General features: G+C 46.6%; 1 long non-coding RNA gene across 14 annotated transcripts in view; it reads right to left on the reverse strand.

Moving 5' to 3' along the window:
- LOC119363548 overlaps positions 1–4,969 on the reverse strand; it is an 8,020-nt gene extending 3,051 nt beyond the window's left edge. For 6 of the 14 annotated variants that reach the window (XR_005174031.1, XR_005174033.1, XR_005174032.1 and 3 more), the window contains exons 1-10: positions 4,449–4,969; positions 4,054–4,372; positions 3,856–3,952; positions 3,487–3,769; positions 2,974–3,407; positions 2,459–2,549; positions 2,321–2,380; positions 2,144–2,211; positions 2,016–2,061; positions 1,045–1,925 (exon numbers count right to left, since the gene is read on the reverse strand). This is a non-coding gene — a long non-coding RNA (uncharacterized LOC119363548). Of the gene's footprint in view, positions 1–1,044; positions 1,926–2,015; positions 2,062–2,143; positions 2,212–2,320; positions 2,381–2,458; positions 2,550–2,973; positions 3,408–3,486; positions 3,786–3,855; positions 3,953–4,053; positions 4,373–4,448 lie in introns of all 14 variants that reach the window. The other 8 variants (XR_005174038.1, XR_005174039.1, XR_005174036.1 and 5 more) reach the window with 8 other exon arrangements.
- Positions 4,970–12,195: the final 7,226 nt, after the last annotated feature.

Below are 12,195 nucleotides of genomic sequence, written 5' to 3' on the forward strand. Positions count from 1 at the left end.
CTTACATGTTTCTAAACATCAGAAAATCAGTTACTAAAGCTATAATAATGCATATCTATATATTATGTAATTCACTCTAAATAAATGAAAATCACATTATACAAGTCAAGCATACTCAGAGGAACTGGCAATATCTTTTTCCAACACATCTCAGTCGAACAGCTAATTCCAAAGCGTCCAACTATGCCACCGCCTATGCCACCGCCGCCTAATGAGTTGCTGATCGTAAACAACCATTCTAAAATGTTTAAAGTGCAGAAAGCGTCCAACTAAGTCATTGATGTTAGTTGAATTTAGTATGACATGCAAAATTGTGATCACTAACTATTGTTGTTATGACTGGATCTTATGACTGAAAAGGAATTGCAGTTACTACTTGTACATGTGTGGAAAGAGATGTAATGGAAAATGTTTTTTTGCTTGAATGTTATGACCAAATGAGTGTTCCAGTAAGCTTTGTGCAAGTGCAGAATTCGACAGAAGTACATATGCAGAACTCTTAACTGAACTGAATGTCAATTGTTGCTCCTAACTGAACTGAACTGAACTAAATGGCACCAAAAACTAAACTTGAACTAAAATAGATGACAACTATTGCTGGCACCCAGAACTGAACATGAACTGAACTAAATGGCCACTATTGAACTAATGGAACCCAGAACTGAACATGAACTGAACTAAATAGCCACTATTGCCCATAATTGAACTAATGGAACCCAGAACGGAACTAAATGGTAACTATTGCCCATAACTGAACTGAATGCCAATCATGTCCAGATTTGCAAATGACTGATAGACTGATAAGAAACTTGCCTACCTTATTATATACTATCGTGCTCGGTGCCGAGCAATTAATTTTTGTGTTTAGAAAATATCAAGAGACCTGAGCAAAGCATAGTTCTTAAATATGATGTGTGTATTATATATCCCTGCTTCCCTAAACAAGAGTAAACAATTTTGTATGCGATATCATATATTTTTAAAAGCATACTAATCTTCCAGAAACTTAGACAGGTACCAAAAATGTCAATACTATCAACTCACCGGTGTTATTAATCCCAAAAATCTGGGCGTGTACTTGTCCATCTTGTGTCCTACAAAAAAATTAAGGAAATATTAATCATCATATATGATAAAGTAAATAATATTAGAGTGTAATTAGGCACCGAGATGCTAAAAACTGGAATGACTAACCATGATTCGATTGATGCTAGTAATTTGGACCATGAAAATGATCTGTACTCTGCCAGCTTGAAGTACAAACACAACGCGCTACACATAGATTGAGAGAACCAGACCACTTACATCAAAATGCTACGCACAGGTTGAAAGACAGAATAACTTACAAGATCTGCCTTACAGAAAAGAAAAAAACAAATCATGAAACACATCTCCACCCAGCTCCCAAAGCATTATAGGCATCTAACATTCATGGCATGATGGAAATTTGGGTACGTGAGTTCTCCAGATTTGGGGTGAAGTTAGGGTGAAGTACACCTAGGCATCCAGGCCATATGCATTCAAGCAGGTTCTTCACAGATGTATAACCAGACCACTTGGCTACCACTTGCTTATGTATAAAACTGGATTCATGTTATTTACAAACTACTAACAGAAGAAAGGGATGCAAGCTATACAAAATTAATTCCATTTAGAAAAATCACATCACATATGTATTGTGCATTCATGCCCCAGTTTTAATCGTCCCCATGTAATATTGTCTTCAGCTGAACGACGGTCATGTCAAGCTGAACGAAGAGGACGACGACGGGGCCACATTGTTCCCTTCCCACCACCGGCCACTTCCATACGCCATCATCTCTGTCCACCACAGGGATATCGGACCCAGCTACCAAGCCCCTGGTCATCCTAGAGCCGGTGCGCCCACAGGTCGTCGCGCTGCGCCTGTACCCGCCACCACCGCACTATTGTAGAACATATGGTGAGAGGCGAGCGAATGGAGGATTAACAACTGGGCATGATATGAGAAGAGGATCTCCCTAAGATGGCTGTACCTGCTGCTGCTTCCCTACATATGCACCCGCCACCGCTGCCCTACATCTGTGCCGTCGCCGTGCAAGAGGGACGTGGAATGAGTTATAGATGTGCCAACTACATTTAACAGAATTTGTGCAACACTAACCTGCCTTGGCCTAATGCCAATGTGCTTCAGCATATCAAAAGTATAGATGTAGGGATCATCCTTGTACTCTGCACAAACAAGGGCAAAATCATATGAGTTTTGATGTTCCCCTGTATTGAGGAGAAGAGATAAATGAAAAGAAGTATGAATGTACAGTAGTGGGCAAGATGAGGTTACCCGGGCTGAATGTCCATCAAAGGCGCCTTCCATTTTCCCTTCTGGTTCCTAATTTTCTGACTACACAAGAATCCCATGTCAGAAGTTGCCATGCCAATGCACAAGGAGACCAGAAGATAGAAAAAGAGAGAAACTTACCATTGAGATAGAGGTCGAGCTAGGTAGTCCTGCACATAGTCAGCAGGCAACAGTGTCGTTGTCGGGACAGTTCACGCCCCCAACATCTTTCCTAATTAAAGTAGAAGAAACCATAAATCGGTTATCAAATCATCATTAAGTGGAATATGGTTGTTAAAAACTTATTTTGCACGTAAAATCGCTTGATTGATTCTCCTCGAATAAATTAACATTCATCACGGCGCCTTCTAAAATAGGTTGTGATAGAAACACAAAGCACAGACCAAGCACATCGGTTTGTGTCCCGTACTCATTGTAAATAATTGGAAGTTTCTACATAATCCAAAAATGCACTACATAGATATTATACCGGCATCCACTATCCTCCTAAAGGGACATAGATTATGTTGGCTTGGTTTGCTACAATTTCATCTGTAAGGGGTAACATTGTTTACATGTAAGGACTAAATTGCATTGTCGTACAAAGTATAGAAGAACTGAAGGGGTAATATATCAAGTTAGTTTCAAAACTTCACCTTCCCATGGTGCTTGCTCTGATCAAAGAGCTCAAAATATCAGCAGTGGAAGCAGTGGGCAGTAGAGCCACGAGAAGAGATGACATGACCTTCACCCCAGATCCTTAATGGCCAGCCTCATCTCCTTGAGAAGGACGACCTGAAGCCTCCATCAACAATTCGACATCTGCACGATGACAGACAGTCAGATCAACGAATGCAGTCGAGCGTCGCCACGCAACAGCTCGCACTCCATGAGTTATACACCCATCTTCCTAACACGACGAACACCATCTGCTTGTCCCCAAGACCCAAGATCCATCCGCTTGTCCCCAAGATCCACGAGTTATACACCCATCTTCCTAACACGACGAACACCAATAGCTCGCACTCCAGAAGGCGCAATGGAGGTCATCTTTCAGATACAGAACTGATGTGATGCTCGTCGAAGCTCCCTAAAGATGACCAATATAAGCAAATGAACCCAAGGGAGTGTACAGTCACCAGCAAAAGGATTCTATGTAGATTCAATACCTTTGCTCAAGACCTTATCCGATTCCTTCGAGTGGGACTGTGCGCTTCTTTGACAAAAGCAGAAGATCTAACATGTAAAGATGCTATATTGCTACGAATTCAGTTAAATATGCTATATTGCTACGAATATTTGATGACTGCAATTAAAAGGAGCATTTAGATTGCAGTAGCCATTAGATAACATACATGAGTCATGCTTCACCATGACCATTTGGGGTTTGGGGGTCACATCTTAGATCCCAAAGTGCAAAAGAACCGTCTCTTGAACCAGAAATAATAAGATCTGCGTAAACAATAACCTACTTGAATTCGAGTTTACGAGCTTATGCAGACATGTCCCAAGCTAACAAGTGCTGATATACAACTGACCAGGATTTGAAGAATGGCATGTCAGTGACTTCACACTTCTAGTGTGCCCTGACAGCACACCAAGGCATTTCTTATTCTCCACGCTCCATATCTTTACCTGATACAGTACAAGCAACTACAGTGAGATTATGCAAAAAAACCCGAGAATAATTGGTGTTATGAGAAATTAAATGAATTGGTGGATCATGCTGTACTCACAGATTGGTCGCCTGATGCAGTCAGTAATTGGGATCCCTCCTAAATAAATGACATGAATACGATGATTAACTTTGCCAGAGACACAAAAATACTGAAGCAGAGAAAACAGCTGTTGCATATTGCACGTAAATGTGGTTATATCGTGCGTTGAGGAGGTGGCATCTCTAGCGGTTGGCGACGGCACGTCAGAACCCGTGGAGGGCGACCAACGGCGACAAGGGCTGGGAGGCCGAGGCGGCGTGAGGAGGAGGTCGAGCAGGTCGAGCAGGTCCGCGGTCCATGGCCTTCCTTGTTGTGAACAAGCAGAGACGAGTCGGGCCTGCACAGAACAGCACGCACGCACACATCAAATCGAGAAGAAGAAGAAGAACAAGAAGAGAAGGGGATGCACTCACGCATCAAATGCTCTTCTTGGAGGGGATCCTGCTGGCTTGACCTGCAGTTGGAAGGAGGGGCTAGGGTTTCAGGCGGCGGTTGCGATCGGACGCGGCGGCTAGGTCCTCTGCTGCTCGCTGCAGGCAACCATGGTGGCGGCGCGAAACGGGGCTCCTCTGCAGCGACCGGAGAGGAGATGAGATGGGGGAGGAAGAACGCGGGCGCGGGATACGTCGTCGCCGTCGAGGCCATGGACCAGAGGGTGATCTGCGGCGCCACCGCCAGATCGGTCATCATGGCCGCGGGCGAGGGAGGCGACGGTGACGTCTTGAGTAGGAGGATGGGGGCGAGGGCTTAAGGAGGAGGTCGGAACGGCGCTGGCTGGCTTCTCCCGGCGAGGTCCGGGAGGCGCCCGGGCGAGGCCAGCGAGGAACATGCAGCGGCGGCTGAGGACGAGGGGCTAGGAACCCTAGCCAGGGTGAGGGAGTCATGGGTGGGTGGCGATGGATTGTGGGAGCGGGCTGCCTGTGAGCGCATCGACCGTGGGGAGGTAAAAAACCAGACGAAAAATAACCAATGAAAATAAAACGGAGGTGGGAGGATGACGAAAAAAACCCAACGAAAATAAACCGCGCGGACTATTCACCAACTGCTCCATCTCTACTCCTAATGGACGAATTGGTTGAATAGTCCCCCCCACTTTCAACCGGTTTATTTTCAACCGGTTTTTTTTCAACCGGTTTTTCTTCGTCCCACCTCCCACCACCCCCCTCCCACCGGTTTTTCTCTTTCTCGTCTGGCCGACAATACCCAACGTATTTATGGTAATCAATCACAATTAATCCACGTATGGTAAGGCTATAAACTTAGAAATCTCAAATATGATAATTATAGTAATAAATCAATTCATGTATGGTAAGGCTATAACTAAGGAAATTTCGAATATGGTAATTATCACCAGAATCAAAGCTTTCCAAAAAAGTTCTTCTTGCCATACCCTTCAATCGCGCCCTGCTCCATTCTGATCTCCTTCCCTCAATCGCTCCAGCTGATTTACTCTTTCCAAACCTACCCCCTGCCTGATCTAGATAAAGAGGCTCTCTCCTGCCCGTCTCATCCCTCCCTTGTGCCAACCATGGAAGAGAGGAGGGAGAGCACAGAGGAGCGCGCCGGCGATGCGCCGATGCTCGCTGGTTGAGGCATGGTCGGCGTGTGAGTCAAGAGGATCCCTGCATCTGTGGTGGTAGGCGATCCAAGGAAGAGTAGTCGAACATGAAAGCGATGGGAGGGACAACACCCTGCTGCCGGGCTCGTCCGCCTCTTCGTGGCCGACGACCGCGTTGGATGTGGCCGAGGGCGGCGATGATGGAGGGAGCCGCTGGCGCTGGCCAGGCTCCCGACCGAGTCGCTGCTCCTCAGTGCCAGCCCTTTCCGCCGCGCCGGATCGCTCGTCATCTTGGGGACCCCGAAGGGATGCTGCCGGTGTGGGAGGCGCCCACGACAATGCGGGCTTGGGACCGAGCGGCGGGGGACGTTACGGGTTCCGTTCTAGGGCTAGGTCGGGAAGTCTATCGTGTTTCTGTCGGAAAATCTTGTGATCAATGGGTTTACTAAATTAATTTTGGGTCTATATTAAGGGGCACCGTCTATTCTTGTCATTCGAATGTGCATTCTTGCATCAGAAGTTCAAGAGAACTGTCATGAATAGCACAATGCCTTTCAGTTTGTAGAACCGGTTTTTCTTCGTCCCACCTCCCACCACCCCCTCCCACCGGTTTTTCTCTTTCTCGTCTGGCCGACAATACCCAACGTATTTATGGTAATCAATCACAATTAATCCACGTATGGTAAGGCTATAAACTTAGAAATCTCAAATATGATAATTATAGTAATAAATCAATCCATGTATGGTAAGGCTATAACTAAGGAAATTTCGAATATGGTAATTATCACCAGAATCAAAGCTTTCCAAAAAAGTTCTTCTTGCCATACCCTTCAATCGCGCCCTGCTCCATTCCGATCTTCTTCCCTCAATCGCTCCAGCTGATTTACTCTTTCCAAACCTAACCCCTGCTGATCTAGATAAAGAGGCTCTCTCCTGCCCGTCTCATCCCTCCCTTGTGCCAACCATGGAAGAGAGGAGGGAGAGCACAGAGGAGCGCGTCGGCGATGCGCCGATGCTCGCTAGTTGAGGCATGGTCGGCGTGTGAGTCAAGAGGATCCCTGCATCTGTGGTAGTAGGCGATCCAAGGAAGAGTAGTCGAACATGAAAGCGATGGGAGGGACAACACCCTGCTGCCGGGCTCGTCCGCCTCTTCGTGGCCGACGACCGCGTTGGATGTGGCCGAGGGCGGCGATGATGGAGGGAGCCGCTGGCGCTGGCCAGGCTCCCGACCGAGTCGCTGCTCCTCAGTGCCAGCCCTTTCCGCCGCGCCAGATCGCTCGTCATCTTGGGGACCCCGAAGGGATGCTGCCGGTGTGGGAGGCGCCCACGACAATGCGGGCTTGGGACCGAGCGGCGGGGGACGTTACGGGTTCCGTTCTAGGGCTAGGTCGGGAAGTCTATCGTGTTTCTGTCGGAAAATCTTGTGATTAATGGGTTTACTAAATTAATTTTGGGTCTATATTAAGGGGCACCGTCTATTCTTGTCATTCGAATTTGCATTCTTGCATCAGAAGTTCAAGAGAACTGTCATGAATAGCACAATGCCTTTCAGTTTGTAGAACCGGTTTTTCTTCGTCCCACCTCCCACCACCCCCTCCCACCGGTTTTTCTCTTTCTCGTCTGGCCGACAATACCCAACGTATTTATGGTAATCAATCACAATTAATCCACGTATGGTAAGGCTATAAACTTAGAAATCTCAAATATGATAATTATAGTAATAAATCAATCCATGTATGGTAAGGCTATAACTAAGGAAATTTCGAATATGGTAATTATCACCAGAATCAAAGCTTTCCAAAAAAGTTCTTCTTGCCATACCCTTCAATCGCGCCCTGCTCCATTCCGATCTCCTTCCCTCAATCGCTCCAGCTGATTTACTCTTTCCAAACCTAACCCCTGCCTGATCTAGATAAAGAGGCTCTCTCCTGCCCGTCTCATCCCTCCCTTGTGCCAACCATGGAAGAGAGGAGGGAGAGCACAGAGGAGCGCGCCGGCGATGCGCCGATGCTCGCTGGTTGAGGCATGGTCGGCGTGTGAGTCAAGAGGATCCCTGCATCTGTGGTGGTAGGCGATCCAAGGAAGAGTAGTCGAACATGAAAGCGATGGGAGGGACAACACCCTGCTGCCGGGCTCGTCCGCCTCTTCGTGGCCGACGACCGCGTTGGATGTGGCCGAGGGCGGCGATGATGGAGGGAGCCGCTGGCGCTGGCCAGGCTCCCGACCGAGTCGCTGCTCCTCAGTGCCAGCCCTTTCCGCCGTGCCGGATCGCTCGTCATCTTGGGGACCCCGAAGGGATGCTGCCGGTGTGGGAGGCGCCCACGACAGTGCGGGCTTGGGACCGAGCGGCGGGGGACGTTACGGGTTCCGTTCTAGGGCTAGGTCGGGAAGTCTATCGTGTTTCTGTCGGAAAATCTTGTGATCAATGGGTTTACTAAATTATTTTTGGGTCTATATTAAGGGGCACCGTCTATTCTTGTCATTCGAATTTGCATTCTTGCATCAGAAGTTCAAGAGAACTGTCATGAATAGCACAATGCCTTTCAGTTTGTAGACTGATAACTGAACATCATTTTCTTTTGATTTCTGTTTGGCCTCCTGGGAACGTAGACTAATTTAACACGTCATTTTTCGGTTTATTGTTCAAAATTGTTTCACTTCACATGATCGTGAACATACATGATGTGTATGTATTTTTTAATTTTGTGTCTGGTGACCTCAATTTTTATGCCTTCTACAGGTGAGTTGCTAACAAAATTCTAAATGTACATGCTCCAGGTAAATTTCTGGACATATATATTATATCTATATGTCCTTTCTACGAGGACATAAAATGCATCCCTATGTTCTATCTACCATTTTGTAACCCTTTGCAGAATGGTCTGGGGAGGTTCGCAACATTGTCTACTCATATGATCGGAAATCTGTATATGTTGTCGATCGTGTGACTCTATGGAACTGATGGGGAGGTACCCTTCTTTGCCTGGGAGTTATATTTGGTTTAGTTCGCTGAATCTGGTTTGGGTTTGCACTAATCTTGCATACTAAGTTTTTAATGTATAATCTGTTTGTAGGTCCCACTATTTGATTAGTGGACGCAACTGATGGGGGCATGGAGATGATGGCAAGGCATCACGCTGTGGTGGTGGCGAGGGGGCCATCGATGAAGGCGGCGATGACAGGGGCTGCCTACAAAAGCGGTGCATGGATGGGGGAGGTGAAGTGGCGAGGGCTGGGAAGGTGGAGAACGACAATCGGAGGAGATGGAGTGGTGGCAAGATTGGACGAGCTCACCTCCGGAGTGTGTGGGCAAGATTTCCTTTTCGGGTCGGCCGGCTTTTTTTTAAAGCATGTGCATGCATGAGTTGGGGCTTATTTCCAGCGGTGAACATGCATGGGTAAAACCGTTTTCTTTTGCGAAAGGGGAGGGGAGACAAAAAACGGAGGTGGGAGGGGAGCCGTACATGGTGGGAGGGGTGGAAACCCTGGAAGCTGGGCCTGGGATGATTAGGCTGTCATGAACTGAAGTTATTTGTTTATAGTGTCACAAGTGTGTATTGTATAATTGTTTATATATTTGTCGTATATTTTATTGAATTTAGGTGTGTGTGCAAGGTTTTCATACCTTGAAATTATGAATATTGTGAAGTGCGAGCCTCTCTCTTCTAGAAAATCATGGAATTGGCTGACACACCATTAAATAATTTGATGCCACATGCTTATTTTAAATGGCTAGAAAGCACAAGTGAAAGCTTCTTTTGATTTGGTTCCTTCATTGCATGGTTTGATCACAATTTCTCAACAATTGAGAGATAGAATGATACTCAAATTATTCAAATTCTTACTCTACAAACTAAAAGAGAATAGAACCAAACAATGGTATATTTGTGTCCATGAAGATAGCTATCCAGTTCTAGCGCATGGGTTGACATGGGTTGCAGACTGCATTTGGCATCATCTTTACCTAGGTTTTCTTTGACCCCATCCTATAACCGACCTCCTTTCGATTAACTCATCCTATCGCCCAAGTCAACACCGACCTATGAATCCTACATATATTTATAACTCCATGGCAACCTCCATATATTTTTAGAACTCCGTGGCAATGCACGGGCATTTAGCTATGAGTCACGAGTGTATTGTTGTTGCATTTCACAAAACCATCGTATATATGAAGGTTTGGTTCAATTATTTTCCTACATATAATATTTTGTTGTTGAATTTCAATTCATGAGTCCCAAGTTAAATTTGGTACCTGTGTTGAACAGGAGGAAGCATAGAATTCGCTTCACAGACGGAACTCGTCAATATAGAAGAGTAACACCTAGATAGAATCAAATCTGGTCAGAGAAGCCAATTGTGCCTTCTTCCCGAGTGCCAAATGTAGATGACTAATGCTGATGACACCACTCGCTTCCTTGTTTTTAAATATCACATGTGCAACACAATGATGCAAAGCGAACTTCATGGAGGGGGGGATAAGACGTATTTGTGTGGTTGAAGGAGCACATGTAAGTACATATTTTGGTGAGGGTGGAAATTGAAATGCATGCTTGGAGAAACATAGTCATAAGCATGTGATGTACAAACTCCATATAATGATATTATGATATGTGTTTTCATAGATAATTTTATTTTTCAGGGCAACGCACGGTCATTCAACTAGATTTAGCTTCCTTGGATTAGGAATAGATCTAGAAGAAGGTGACGTGGTAGGGTTTTTTTGTACCGTCCGAGACAACGAAACAATGACATGGAAGCTACATGCAAAATTAAGGGGCAATAGATTGAGAGGGTGAATGATGTATGGACAGAGAAGGTGATGAACGGCAAGTTTAATGGGAAAGGGCGGCTAGAGGGGTGTGTCATGTTTGTAAGAATAGAGAGAAGAATATGCTTGCATTTGTGTTGTGGTTGAACATTGCATGCAATATGCTCGTTTCTGGGGAGGAAAATGAGCATTGTTTACACAATTTCATTTTTTGGCCCGTGGCAACGCACGGGCATTCTACTAGTTAGGAGTAGAGATCCACTAACGATTAAAAAACAAACCGAGCGCCATTTAGTTGCCGTACATGCATGCAACTCTTGTTTTGGCGCGCGCATGCAACCAATTGATCATATAATCAAGGATCTTATCCCTTCTTCACATTGGTTCTAAAAACAGAACTCTTCTATCCACCAACGAAAACTGCATATAATACGGGTGTGATTTATTTGGTGCATACGCGCATGCTTTGTATATAGGAGGTCCAAAAAAATGGCAGTTTATATTGCCAACTCTTGACAATATATTTTACTTTTACTTTTTTACAAAGTAATACGTGTCTCATTTATATCATAAGGATCATAGTACAAGCCACATACATACCGACCTGACAAAATGGAAGGAGGCCGAATTGGATTGGGGGAGGGGGTGGCGCCCCCTTCTCTCCTTCTCCCCCTCTCTCTCTCTTCCCCTCTTTCCTCCTCCGGTAAAAGGAAAGGGGGGGTGTGTCGTGGTTCTAAGCCTGACAGTAGAGTGGGGGGTAGGTATGGAGAGGCAAGGTCTTAGCTATGGAGAGGTTGTAAGCACAAAGGATGTACAAGTTCAGGCCCTTCTCGGAAGAAGTAACAGCCCTACGTCTCGGAGCCCGGAGGCGGTCGAGTGGATTACGAATGTATGAATTACAAGGTGCCGAACCCCTCTGCCTGTGGAGGGGGGTGGCTTATATAGAGTGCGCCAGGACCCCAGCCAGCCCACGCAGGAGAGGGTTTAAGGTGAGTTAAGTCTGGGGCGTTACAGGTAACGCCCCACATAAAAGGCCTTTACTATCATAAAGTCTACTTGATTACAGGCCGTTGCAGTGCAGAGTGCCTCTTGACCTCCTGGTGGTCGAGTGGGTCTTCGTGGTCGAGTCCTTCAGGCCAGTCGAGTGAATCCTCGTTGGTCGACTGGAAGGCGACCTCTTCTAAGGATGTCCTGGGGTAAGTTATTTGGATCAGGTCCATGACCCTACCCTAGGTACATAACCCCATCATTAGCCCCCGAATGGATTGAGGCTTCGAGTGAAGAAGGAGTTGATGTCGTTTCCGATTAACCTTTGTGCTCCGGTTGTGCGCTGTTCTGGACTAAAGAATCCCTTTGTCGACAGGAAACAACTTGCCTTCAGTCGACTCGATCCATTCTGTTTTTGCGTCGAGTGATCTTTCAGGCTTCGACGATCTCCGAGCGACGGATCGCCGGAAACACCGCGCCTGACAGACTGATTTGTTGCTCGCGGATTCCGCGGGATGCGAAATTTTGGGGTGCGCGCGAAGCGGGGCGGACCGCGGCGTTCGGATGGGACGGGGCATGGACGCCTCGATCTCCGCGCCGCCTTTTTCGCCACGTATCCCGTCGGCATAACTGTTCCAGATATGATTAGATCGACCGGGCCCACCTGTCATCCACTCGGAAGGGACCTTATAAATGTGCCCGACGAGGATTTCTGTGCTGCGCCTTAGCATTCTCCCCCTCTCTCTGCTTCCTTCCTCCCTGCTTAGCGTGCTCGCTCTCGCCCCCGCACCACTTCCCTTTGCGCATCTCGCCGGCGACCATGGCCAAGGAGAAGACGGTGGCG

The sequence above is a fragment of the Triticum dicoccoides genome, chromosome 2B (genome assembly GCF_002162155.2).
Source record: "Triticum dicoccoides isolate Atlit2015 ecotype Zavitan chromosome 2B, WEW_v2.0, whole genome shotgun sequence".
Lineage (NCBI taxonomy): Eukaryota > Viridiplantae > Streptophyta > Magnoliopsida > Poales > Poaceae > Triticum > Triticum dicoccoides.